This window comes from Pseudophryne corroboree, chromosome 9, assembly GCF_028390025.1.
Source record: "Pseudophryne corroboree isolate aPseCor3 chromosome 9, aPseCor3.hap2, whole genome shotgun sequence".
NCBI classification, from domain to species: Eukaryota; Metazoa; Chordata; class Amphibia; order Anura; family Myobatrachidae; genus Pseudophryne; species Pseudophryne corroboree.
This window is the reverse complement of record NC_086452.1, coordinates 52,916,163-52,929,904: the sequence shown is the minus strand read 5'-3', so window position 1 is coordinate 52,929,904 and position 13,742 is coordinate 52,916,163.

The window sequence follows — 13,742 nt, the reverse complement described above, 5'->3', positions numbered from 1 at the left end:
GGCTGTAGACACAGACGCCCCTCCTTGGGCTGAGTAAAGAGCATCATCATTCCAGGAAAGTTCGGACGCTAGGATCTGGTACTGTACCAGATATTTACCGACTGTTCGTGTCCCCTGACGTAGCCGGAGGATATCAGAGGAGGCAGAGGTCACACGACCTGTTTCATCAAAGATGCGCCTGAAGGTTGCCACGAAATCTGCATATGAAGAGAGCAGGGCATCAGACTTCTCCCATAGAGGTGATACCCAATCGAGGGCGGAGCCACTGAGGAGGGAGATGATGTAAGCAACCTTGGTGCGGTCAGTTGGGAAACTGCCAGGCTGTAACTCAAAATATATCTCACACTGATTTAGGAAACCCCGACAGGCTTTTGGTGAACCATCAAACTTGGCAGGTGTCGGTAAATGGAGACAAGGAGCAGAAACGGGCATGGTGGGTGGGGATACCACCAAAGGTACTGCAGTCGGCACACTGGACGCCCCTGAACCACGGAGGGTTACTTGTATTCCATCCAGCCGAGAGGAGAGGTCCTGGAGACAGCGGATCTCATGGCCCTGTGCAGTCTCCTGACGTTCAAGGCAGGCTGCAAGTTCTTGCATCGGCCTGGTCGCTTGGACCTGATCTCCGTCCGGATCCATTTGGTCAGTGCTTACTGTCACAACTGAGGGCTGGTGCTGACCAGGGGGAAGCCTCAGTTGTAGGGGCTGAGGTATATGTGTACCTGGGAGGCAGTACAGGGTTCTTGGACATGCAGGGAACCTTTAGAACAAATGCCCGAAGGCGTGACCACGACAACAAGGGAAAGTTCAAAGGTTTTATTAAACACAGTTCAGAGGAATACTTATGACTTGGTACTGGTAATAGGAAACACAGTTCAGAGAAATACTTGGGATCGATGACGGAACACCGATGGTTACTTTGGGATCGTTGGTAAGCTTTGAGTTAAGCTGGGGTTCGCAGATAGAAATGCACTATTGTACTTAGAAGCACAGGTGAAGCATGAAGTGATGCTGGGGATCGCTGGAAAAGAAGCTGGGAATGGCTGCTGGGAAGCCGGAGTTCAGACACAGGTGAATCAGGGTAGACTGTAGAGGGTTAATCACTGGAGTGTCGGGTCACACTGCAAAGTATAATCACCAGGGAGTCAGGCTGTACTGCAGAGAAAGTCCATGGGAGAACTGCACACTGGAATCACTGAAGACAATTGAAGCACTGACATCTTTCCACCCCAGGAACAGGATATTTATACCAGCTGGGAAGCAGGGATTGGCTGGCTGATTAACCAGAGACCAGAGTGCAGCTGCTGTGTAATCAGGCCGAGAGCAGAGTGCAGCTGATAGGCTGAAAGGTAACATGTGATTAGGAAAACATGGCTGCGCCCATGGTAGCTTTTGGAGGGAAAGATTGTTTGTAACTTGAATGTGAGCTTTAACCATGAAGCTGCCAGAATCACAGTAAAGAGATTTGAGACAATGAGATGCAGCGTGCTGCACACAGACAGTGCAGATGGAATCCAGGCTTGGAACACTGGGACAGTCTCAGGAGGCATTTGGAAGGTAAATACTGATAAGGAATTACCTAGATCGTGACAAATATATGGTGGTGGTGGTGCGGTTGCCATTGTTTTCCCGCTAGGTTTGGAACCTGCTGTGCGAGCTAATTCCCTTTGCACATCCCCCTCTTGCTGCCATAGAGTTAAACAATCTGTATGTCTAATCCTTTGTTTTCTGGATTTTATCAAACATATCCTTATTCTTAAGTTTTGCAATACCTCTGGCTCAAAGCTGTCCACCCTAGGGAATGATACCCTATCTTTGTCAGTCATACGTACCCATTCAGACAAAAAGTCTTCAGCGTGTGGACCATATTTTCCACACATAATAAACCTCGCTGACCCCTTGGGCCGCGGCTCTTCAACCTGAACCCTGGCTACCATACGTCCACCGCTTGTGCAATTGGATCCCATCGCGGACTTTTTCCTTTTACGCAATCCCCAATGCACGACACGAATAGACGGTGAAAGTTCTTAGAGCGCTTTCACCCACTCCTTCTCCGCTGAGTACCACGACTCACTCCAATAGTGACCACCGCGTACCCAGTGAGGTCCCTAATTGGTTTCTATTTACTGGAAGTGTTAGGAGTGACAACTTTTCCAGCAAATATCCGCCGCTGGAGATTTTCCTGAGAGAGACCAGCGAAAACTCCCTATGCACTTATACACAAATCACGCTTGCGTATGCTCTACACAGTGCTAATGATACCGCGATTTTACGCAAAAGCTTGTAAAAGGGGTATCAAGTTGCGCTACGTATCGCACCCAAAAACATGCGGTCCAATCGCACAGAGTATAGGTACTTGTTACCTAGCTGCTGTACGACCACGAGTCGATGTACAAACTGCGACCCTCAGCCGGAGCGTAACAAAAAACCTTTTTACTTCAATACTACACAATGCACAATTCCCTATTACGCTCCTCTGCAAATCTCCTCACGATTTGCGTATTTCAATCTATACTAACGTGAGTCAGCCGCCTCACGCCGCCAAGCCTCCACTTACTTGGTGTACCAAACAATGGGATCCCGAATTCCACGGGGTTCAACCCACTCACTCCTGCTTTCACTCCCTCAAATACACTTTGTTTTTCTGTACAGAAAATTTTCACTCGTTCTGATCGGCAGCTTTCCCCCCAGAGGCAATACAGTTTAAACAAAAGTCTAATACTAATCTGCTTTTGAAACCGGATAGTTATGTGCTATTGTAGCATGGCTACTGTCCCACCTTTTAATTGAACTAAACTATCATGTAATTTGTACTTAGCGTCCGCACTCTTATGCACTTTGCGTAAACACGCGACCGTGTGTGTCTTTTACGCTGCATGCGCGGTCCTGTACTTTGTCCGAGCCTTGTGTACAAAACCGTGCGTCCGCAATAAAACAAATCCCACAACCTCTATAAATGTGAGCAATGCTAACTATAGTCACTCACAAACACAATCCCCGCTTGTTCTGTGTAACCCTTTATGACTGGGCCAGACCTGCATGTTGTGCTTTATATTTACTTCCTTAAATACTTTTATTTCAAATTTAACTATATAGCAACAAATTTATCCGATTTCACACAGATCTAAACAAATCTAGCAATCTAAATCTTGCGGCAACAATGTGAGAGGGTATGCAAAGTATCGGTGCCCTTTGTGTACGATTTTGGCGCCAAAAAAATTCAGATTTTTAAATAGCTTTTTTTTTGTTTTACGGATTCTAGCAGCACCTCTGCAGACCAGACAGAGCAGACACAATCTAACAGCACACAAATAGGGTTTCTAGAACATCCACCGGCCAGGAAAAGGTTACGTAAGATAACTTTCCACCCTTTGCTGATAGATTAAGTCTGCTATGACCTGTTAGGCTGTGAGCATGTGAAAACTGGATCGAGCCCCCAATTGTAAATGTCGGTTTACATACAGGACTAAAAGCAACACTTTAAAAAGACATTCAATACACTTTAAATGGAGCCTCTGCGGCCACTGTAATCAATCCTTAGCCTACGTACTTTTTACACCATTAGCGTACAGAGCCCCGTACCGTGTACGTACTTTGCGTACAAACGCCGCTCTGGCCATACAAAGTACACGCAGTGCGTACACACCCAAAGATACTCTGTGAGCACTAGCAGCTACACGTGTGACTGAAATACACTTATAACCTTAGCAGGGAAAGGAGACACGACGCCAGATTGTATTTAAAATGCTGGGTTCCGACACACCAACATATAATTACTGAAAGGAGGTTACAATAACAATACAATAGAATAATGGCTACAATCAATGGTACATACATTTTAGTTTCGCCTGCGCTTCCCAGTCTGGTCCTCAGTCATCAAGGTAGATGACCTTCAGAGTCTGTGTGTGACTGGGCATGCAGATGGCTCTTTTATACAATAGTCCAAAATCTAACACAATGGATACTGTAATCTCTTTGTCCATTGGACACAGGGATGGTCATTTACAGTACAGGAGAGGTCATAGGTCGGTTTGAATAGGTGGGCGATGTCTGTTCCAGGTGCACTTGCAGATGTTCTCATCTGGGTTCCCGCCGCATACCAAATGTACAGTAAATACAGTTAATATTTATATTCTGCTCCTGCGCATAACTATGCGCAGGAGCATTCGATCTTCTGCAAACCAACACCGGAATATTGCCCTTAAAATACCCTACAGCTGGATACAAAACACCACCTTATAACCTAATTCTGTCCCCTCCTATCCTGTAAAGGTGAATCCCTTTGTTCTGATACCATTTAAACTATTGTAACTTGCTGGTGTGGTGCAGGGAGACTATGTGTACATTGTGCGCTATTTGGATTAAATATGTAATGTGTTTTTATGGCTTTTCCATGCGATCACAAACTCTACCGTAATTACCCATACCACGCGCTAATACGCAGGACCGCGGGAGCGACCATACACAAATTGCGAATATGTGCACGCACGGTAGAACAAGTACGTGCACGGAGGCCATCTGTGTGTAGTTTGTATGTGATGTATGTACTGCAATATTTTTCGACTTCGACAGATTGTAGTGGTGAGAGCCTATGTTTGGGAAGACCAGTAAGGAGACTATTGCAGTAATCAATGCGGAAGATGATGAGTGCATGAATTAGAGTTTTTTCAGTGTCTTGTATTAGATAAGGACGTATTTTGGATATGTTTTTTAGGTGCATGTAACATGATTTAGAGACAGACTGAATGTGTGGAACAAAGGACAGTTCAGAGTCAAGGATGACACCTAGGCAGCGAGCTTGTGTGGTAGAGTAGATAGTCATATTGTCAACAGTTATGGAGATATTAGGTTGGTAACTACTCTTGGTTGGTGGGAAAATAATTAATTCTGTTTTGGAAATGTTGAGTTTGAGGTGGTGAGGTGACATCCAAGATGAAATGGCAGACAGGCATTCAGTGACACGAGCCAATACAGATGGTGATAAATCTGGGGAGGATAGGTAGATTTGAGTATCATCAGCGTACAAATGATACTGAAATACGAAGGAGCTGATTAGTTTACCAAGAGATGAAGTATAGATTGAGAAAAGCAGGGGACCTAAGACTGAGCCTTGCGGTACTCCAACTGATAGAGGTAGAGAAGAGGAGGTAGAATCAGAAAAGTGAACACTGAAAGAACGATTAGATAGGTAGGATGAGAACCAAGTAAGGGCTGTGTCCTGAAGACCAAGGGATTGTAGTGTTTGTATGAGAAGAGAGTGGTCAACAGTGTCAAAAGCAGCAGAGAGATCTAGACGCATAAGAAGTGTGTAATGGCCTTCTGATCTAGCAGTGACCAGATTGTTCACTACTTTGGTCAGTGCCATCTCTGTGGCATGTGTTGGGCACGAAAGCCTCACTGAAGTGGGTCCAGTAAGTTGTGGGAGTTAAGAAGTGTGTAAAGCGTGTGGGAGTGTGTAAGGCGAGTGTAGGCAAGTCTCTCAAGTAGCTTGGAGAGACATGGGAGCTGAGAGATGGGACGGTAGTTAGAGAGTGTGTTTGGGTCAGAATTGTGTTTTTTCAGAATGGGAGTAATCAGTGCATGCTTAAAGAGAGAAGGAAAGATACCAGTAGAGTGAGAGTGAGAGAGAGAGAGAGAGAGAGAGAGAGAGAGAGAGAGAGAGAGAGGGAGATTACAGATTTTTAGTTAAGATTGGGAAAAGCATAGGAGACAAAGTTTTACTGACTTATGAGTGTATAGGATCAAGAGGAGAGGTGTGGGATCAAATGATGAGAAAGTGCCAGAGGGTTCAGATAGGGATTTGAGCAGGTCACTGGCTGAGTTAGAGCATACCATTTTATCTCGGATTTTATCAATCTTATCCTTGAAGTAGGAAGAAAGTTCTTGTGCACGGATAGTAGCTAGTGGGGGAGGTGAAGGAGGGTAAAGAAGTGATTTAAGTGTATTAAAAAGTCGCTTGGGGTTGCAGCTCAGTTTAAACTGTGTGGAGTCACAGGGCTTATAGATGCACAGGAACAAAGTGCACTAGGGTAAAGCACACCAAACACTATAAACAATAGTCACTTATACAGCACAGCCACTCATGAGTACTGAGTCTCAGTACAGCCAGGATAGCAGAATACAGCGCAGCATACTGCAGCGTGCGTTAAAGGGAAATGGCACAGAGTTTCAGCTGCGGTGCCTTATACAGAATCCAAGTCCACAAGTCTCTGATGCCGGGAGGATGACGTTCGGCCTTGATGAGGGATCCGAGTCTGGAGGGAACACCCGAGCCAGGGTTCAGGTGGAATTGGATCCCTGCAGTTTGGAGTGGTCTGGATTCATGTCATTTTTTACAAAACCTGAAATTCTGATTAAAAATCCAAATTCCCTGGTTCGGGAAAATTCGAACCAGGACTCCGTTCAGATCGGATCTCCTCGGGATATTCGGACTGGGTTTTGGTTCGGATCCACAAAATTAGGTGGATTCGGATTTCTGGAGAACCAAACTGCACATCTCTACTGATAATGATGTTGAAAGGTGACTAGCACAAAATAGTGCCAAAACAGGCTCAGCACGTGGCCTCAGACATGAAAGTGTTAAATACCCAGCCCTGTACATTTCATCTTCCTACTATTTTACCATGATGGGGAAACGGTAGTGACTTCAGAAGAATAACATGATTCTATTATTCTGCATTCTCCATTACAACCATAAGATGTCACAATTTAACCCAAGGCAGGAACACAGAGACTGTTATTGTGAGTCATGTAGTGGTTCACCAGGATGGAAGCAGATTTTGTTTAATGAAACATATTAAGGTGAGAACATGTCTATTAGACTCTCTCATCCTGCACCACGTACAACAGAAGGATTAATGTGCAAGCGCTGGAACAGATTCAGCCATCCCTATTCTCCGAGTCCTCCCTCATATTCCATTTAACAACTATCAAAAAATAGCTTTTTAGGTTTTTTTTTTAGTTTTTCATCTACAAAGGTTCCTCTAGCCCTCTGTAAATCAATGAGATTGCCCTCGTTTTATCTCCAAATCGTTTATTTTGTAGTCTGCCTCGTGCTGGTTATAAATGTACAGATCTCAGTGGCTGTCTGAATGTTTGTGGGAATCTCTGTTGGCTGTTACATACTAAGCCGGGAGAGATTGCGTTTAGCGATGACCCCCCCCCCCCCCCCTCTACCCCTTCCCCAGCGAAGGCCAGGGAAGATAATGAGATCCATTTTCTCTTATACGATACAACCGACCTTTAAATAACTCATTTGCAAGTCATTTTACTTCAGTGAAGTTTGACTAACATACAAATGACGATTATAAAGGCAGATTACACACCACCAGATACAGGTGGGCTGGTTTTCAACCAAGTGAAATTACATTAAGTTCATCTGAGTTTGTGTGCTATAATGAAATCCTCGGCTAAGAAAGGAAAGACTCTAGTGCAGAATGCTGGAAAGATACAGCAACACACAATATTCTGCTATAGAAAATGTATTCCTGGAAGAGGTGTAGATACGGAACACCAAAGACAATATTGTATATGAATGTATACAGGAGTTAAAGTGAGCCGGAACGGATTGGAACTGCGCTCCGTCAGTTCCATTTGGAGACGGAACAACTTCCACCTCTTCCGGCTCACCTAACCCAGGGAGATGTCCGGCGTGCAGGGAGATGCCGGGTACCCGTTGAGATTTTTTTACATAGTAACTAAGGTTGAAAAAAGACAATTGTCCATCGAGTTCAACCTATTTGTGGTCTCCTATGCAGTCTTATTATAGGACTAGTTATATTTATGTTAAGACTAGTTATATTAACTATAATGCGTGCCTACGCACCATAACCCTGAAAATCTTTATCCAATATAAATTTATCTAACCCATTCTTAAAGGTGTTGACTGAGTCCGCAGTTACTACTCTCTCAGGCAGGGAATTCCAAACACGTATTGTCCTTACTGTGAAAAAACATTTTCGCCTCAATGTGCGGAAACTCCTCTTCTCTAACCTAAGCAAGTGACCACGTGTCCTGTGTGCTGATCTTATAGAAAACAGGTCCCTCCCAAGCTCTGTGTATTGACCCCTTATATATTTGTAGATGTTGATCATGTCCCCTCTTAGTCTCCTCTTTTCCAATGTAAACATGCCTAGCCTTGCAAGCCTTTCCTCGTATTCCAGCGTCTCCATGCCCTTGATTAGTTTGGTCGCCCGCCTCTGAACCTTTTCTAGCTCCAGGATATCCTTTTTATAATATGGTGCCCAAAATTGCACACAGTATTCAAGATGTGGACTCACTAGTGATTTATATAATGGGAGTATAATACTCTCGTCCCTTGCATCAATTCCCCGTTTTATGCATGCTAATATCTTATTAGCCTTCTTTGCTGCACTCCTACTTTGGGTACTGCTGCTTAATTTGTTATCTATGTGAACCCCAAAGTCTTTTTCCAGTACAGATTTTGTTACCAGTGAGCGCCTAGCTCCTTACCCACATCGGCAGCCGGAGGCAGGAGTTCACGCATGAGCTCCGACTTCCGAGTCCCGCAGTGTGCACCATGGAAGAGACGTCATCATGACGTCTCTTCCATAGTTCCGAGGAGTGGATGGCCAGATGGATGTCAGCAGTCGAACGCAGGAGCAGGGCTTAAGATGAGTATTGTGTTGTTGTTTTTTTGTGTCTGTGTAAGGGGAACTACTACAGGGGGCACTACGAAAGTGACATTAATACTGGGGGCATTACTAGGGGCACTACTACAGGGGCATTACCAAAGGGGCATTAATACTGGGGGCAATACTACAGGGGGCATTACCAAATGGCATTAATACTAGTGATGAGCGGGTTCCCCCCGAACTTCACCCTTTTTACACGGGTCCGAGCCATACTCGGATTCTCCCGTATGGCTCGGGTAACCCGAGCGCGCCCGAACGTCATCATCCCGCTGTCGGATTCTCGCGAGATTGGGATTCTATATAAGCAGCCGCGCGTCGCCGCCATTTTCACTCGTGCATTGGAAATGTTAGGGAGAGGACGTGGCTGGCGTCCTCTCAGTTATTGTTGAACTTGATTGTGCTGTACAGTATTGCTTAATTGTGGGGAGGGCTGGGGAGCCACTGTATAATATAGGAGGAGTACAGTGCAGAGTTTTGCTGATCAGTTACCACCAGTTATCCGTTCTCTGCCTGAAAAAAACGCTCCATATCTGTGCTCAGTGTGCTGCATATATCTGTGCTCACACTGCTTAATTGTGGGGACTGGGGAGCAGCTGTATTATATAGCAGGAGTACAGTGCAGAGTTTTGCTGACAGTGACCACCAGTATACGTTGTCTGCCTGAAAAACACTCCATATCTGTGCTCAGTGTGCTGCTTTATTGCGGGGACTGGGGACCACCAGTATAATATTATATAGGAGGAGTACAGTGCAGAGTTTTGCTGACCAGTGACCACCAGTATATAATATATAGCATTACGGTACAGTAGGCCACTGCTGTACCTACCTCTGTGTCATCATTAAGTATACTATCCATCTAGATTCTATACCTGTGGTGCATTTCAGTTGTGCAGTTTGCTGACACAGTGACCACCAGTATACTATATATAGCAGTACGTAAGGCCACTGCTGTACCTACCTCTGTGTCGTCATTAAGTATACTATCCATCTACATTCTATACCTGTGGTGCATTTTAGTTTTGCAGTTTGCTGACACAGTGACCACCAGTATACTATATATAGCAGTACGGAAGGCCACTGCTGCACCTACCTCTGTGTCGTCATTAAGTATACTATCCATCTACATTCTATACCTGTGGTGCATTTTAGTTTTGCAGTTTGCTGACACAGTGACCACCAGTATACTATATATAGCAGTACGGAAGGCCACTGCTGTACCTACCTCTGTGTCGTCATTAAGTATACTATCCATCTATATTCTATACCTGTGGTGCATTTCAGTTTTGCAGTTTGCTGACACAGTGACCACCAGTATACTATATATAGCAGTACGGAAGGCCACTGCTGTACCTACCTCTGTGTCGTCATTAAGTATACTATCCATCTACATTCTATACCTGTGGTGCATTTTAGTTTTGCAGTTTGCTGACACAGTGACCACCAGTATACTATATATAGCAGTACGGAAGGCCACTGCTGTACCTACCTCTGTGTCGTCATTAAGTATACTATCCATCTACATTCTATACCTGTGGTGCATTTTAGTTTTGCAGTTTGCTGACACAGTGACCACCAGTATATATAGCAGTACGGTACGGAAGGCCACTGCTCTACCTACCTCTGTGTCGTCAAGTATACTATCCATCCATACCTGTGGTGCATTTCAGTTGTGCGCAGTATATATAGTAGTAGGCCATTGCTATTGATACTGGCTTATAATTCCACAAATTAAAAAATGGAGAACAAAAATGTGGAGGTTAAAATAGGGAAAGATCAAGATCCACTTCCACCTCGTGCTGAAGCTGCTGCCACTAGTCATGGCCGAGATGATGAAATGCCATCAACGTCGTCTGCCAAGGCCGATGCCCAATGTCATAGTAGAGAGCATGTAAAATCCAAAAAACAAAAGTTCAGTAAAATGACCCAAAAATCTAAATTAAAAGCGTCTGAGGAGGAGCGTAAACTTGCCAATATGCCATTTACGACACGGAGTGGCAAGGAACGGCTGAGGCCCTGGCCTATGTTCATGGCTAGTGGTTCAGCTTCACATGAGGATGGAAGCACTCATCCTCTCGCTAGAAAAATGAAAAGACTTAAGCTGGTAAAAGCACAGCAAAGAAATGTGCGTTCTTCTAAATCACAAATACCCAAGGAGAGTCCAATTGTGTCGGTTGTGATGCCTGACCTTGCCAACACTGGACGGGAAGAGCTTGCACCTTCCATTATTTGCATGCCCCCTGCAAGTGCTGGAAGGAGCACCCGCAGTCCAGTTCCTGATAGTCAAATTGAAGATGTCACTGTTGAAGTACACCAGGATGAGGATATGGGTGTTGCTGGCACTGGGGAGGAAATTGACAAGGAGGATTCTGATGGTGAGGTGGTTTGTTTAAGTCAGGCACCCGGGGAGACACCTGTTGTCCGTGGGACGAATATGGCCATTGACATGCCTGGTCAAAATACAAAAAAAATCAGCTCTTCGGTGTGGAATTATTTCAACACAAATGAGGACAACAGGTGTCAAGCCGTGTGTTGCCTTTGTCAAGCTGTAATAAGTAGGGGTAAGGACGTTAACCACCTCGGAACATCCTCTCTTATACGTCACCTGCAGCGCATTCATCATAAGTCAGTGACAAGTTCAAAAACTTTGGGTGACAGCGGAAGCAGTCCACTGACCACTAAATCCCTTCCTCTTGTAACCAAGCTCCTGCAAACCACACCACCAACTCCCTCAGTGTCAATTTCCTCCTTACCCAGGAAAGCCAATAGTCCTGCAGGTCATGTCACTGGCAAGTCTGACGAGTCCTCTCCTGCCTGGGATTCTTCCGATGCATCCTTGAGTGTAACGCCTACTGCTGCTGGCGCTGCTGTTGTAGCTGCTGGGAGTCGATCGTCATCCCAGAGGGGAAGTCGGAAGACCACTTGTACTACTTCCAGTAAGCAATTGACTGTCCAACAGTCCTTTGCAAGGAAGATGAAATATCACAGCAGTCATCCTGCTGCAAAGCAGATAACTCAGGCCTTGGCAGCTTGGGCGGTGAGAAACGTGGTTCCGGTATCCACCGTTAATTCAGAGCCAACTAGAGACTTGATTGAGGTACTGTGTCCCCGGTACCAAATACCATCTAGGTTCCATTTCTCTAGGCAGGCGATACCGAAAATGTACACAGACCTCAGAAAAAGACTCACCAGTGTCCTAAAAAATGCAGTTGTATCCAATGTCCACTTAACCACGGACATGTGGACAAGTGGAGCAGGGCAGACTCAGGACTATATGACTGTGACAGCCCACTGGGTAGATGTATTGCCTCCCGCAGCAAGAACAGCAGCGGCGGCACCAGTAGCAGCATCTCGCAAATGCCAACTCGTTCCTAGGCAGGCTACGCTTTGTATCACCGCTTTCCAGAATAGGCACACAGCTGACAACCTCTTACGGAAACTGAGGAAGATCATCGCAGAATGGCTTACCCCAATTGGACTCTCCTGGGGATTTGTGACATCGGACAACGCCAGCAATATTGTGCGTGCATTACATCAGGGCAAATTCCAGCACGTCCCATGTTTTGCACATACATTGAATTTGGTGGTGCAGAATTATTTAAAAAACGACAGGGGCGGGCAAGAGATGCTGTCGGTGGCCCGTAGAATTGCGGGCCACTTTCGGCATTCAGCCACCGCGTACAGAAGACTGGAGCACCACCAAACATTCCTGAACCTGCCCTGCCATCATCTGAAGCAAGAGGTGGTAACGAGGTGGAATTCAACCCTCTATATGCTTCAGAGGATGGAGGAGCAGCAAAAGGCCATTCAAGCCTATACATCTGCCCACGATATAGGCAAAGGAGGGGGAATGCACCTGACTCAAGCGCAGTGGAGAATGATTTCAACGTTGTGCAAGGTTCTGCAACCCTTTGAACTTGCCACACGTGAAGTCAGTTCAGACACTGCCAGCCTGAGTCAGGTCATTCCCCTCATCAGGCTTTTGCAGAAGAAGCTGGAGACATTGAAGGAGGAGCTAAAACAGAGCGATTCCGCTAGGCATGTGGGACTTGTGGATGGAGCCCTTAATTCGCTTAACCAGGATTCAAGGGTGGTCAATCTGTTGAAATCAGAGCACTACATTTTGGCCACCGTGCTCGATCCTAGATTTAAAACCTACGTTGTATCTCTCTTTCCGGCAGACACAAGTCTGCAGAGGTTCAAAGACCTGCTGGTGAGAAAATTGTCAAGTCAAGCGGAACGTGACCCGTCAACATCTCCTCCTTCACATTCTCCCGCAACTGGGGGTGCGAAGAAAAGGCTAAGAATTCCGAGCCCACCCGCTGGCGGTGATGCAGGGCAGTCTGGAGCGAGTGCTGACATCTGGTCCGGACTGAAGGACCTGCCAACGATTACTGACATGTCGTCTACTGTCACTTCATATGATTCTCTCACCATTGAAAGAATGGTGGAGGATTATATGAGTGACCGCATCCAAGTAGGCACGTCAGACAGTCCGTACGTATACTGGCAGGAAAAAGAGGCAATTTGGAGGCCCTTGCACAAACTGGCTTTATTCTACCTAAGTTGCCCTCCCTCCAGTGTGTACTCCGAAAGAGTGTTTAGTGCAGCCGCTCACCTTGTCAGCAATCGGCGTACGAGGTTACTTCCAGAAAATGTGGAGAAGATGATGTCCATCAAAATGAATTATAATCAATTCCTCCGTGGAGACATTCACCAGCAGCAATTGCCTCCAGAAAGTACACAGGGACCTGAGATGGAGGATTCCAGTGGGGACGAATTAATAATCTGTGAGGAGGGGGATGTACACAGTGAAAGGGGTGAGGAATCAGAGGATGATGATGAGGTGGACATCTTGCCTCTGTAGAGCCAGTTTGTGCAAGGAGAGACTGATTGCTTCTTTTTTTGGTGGGGGCCCAAACCAACCAGTCATTTCAGTCACAGTCGTGTGGCAGACCCTGTCGCTGAAATGATGGGTTCGTTAAAGTGTGCATGTCCTGTTTATACAACATAAGGGTGGGTGGGAGGGCCCAAGGACAATTCCATCTTGCACCTCTTTTTTCTTTAATTTTTCTTTGCATCATGGCCCTC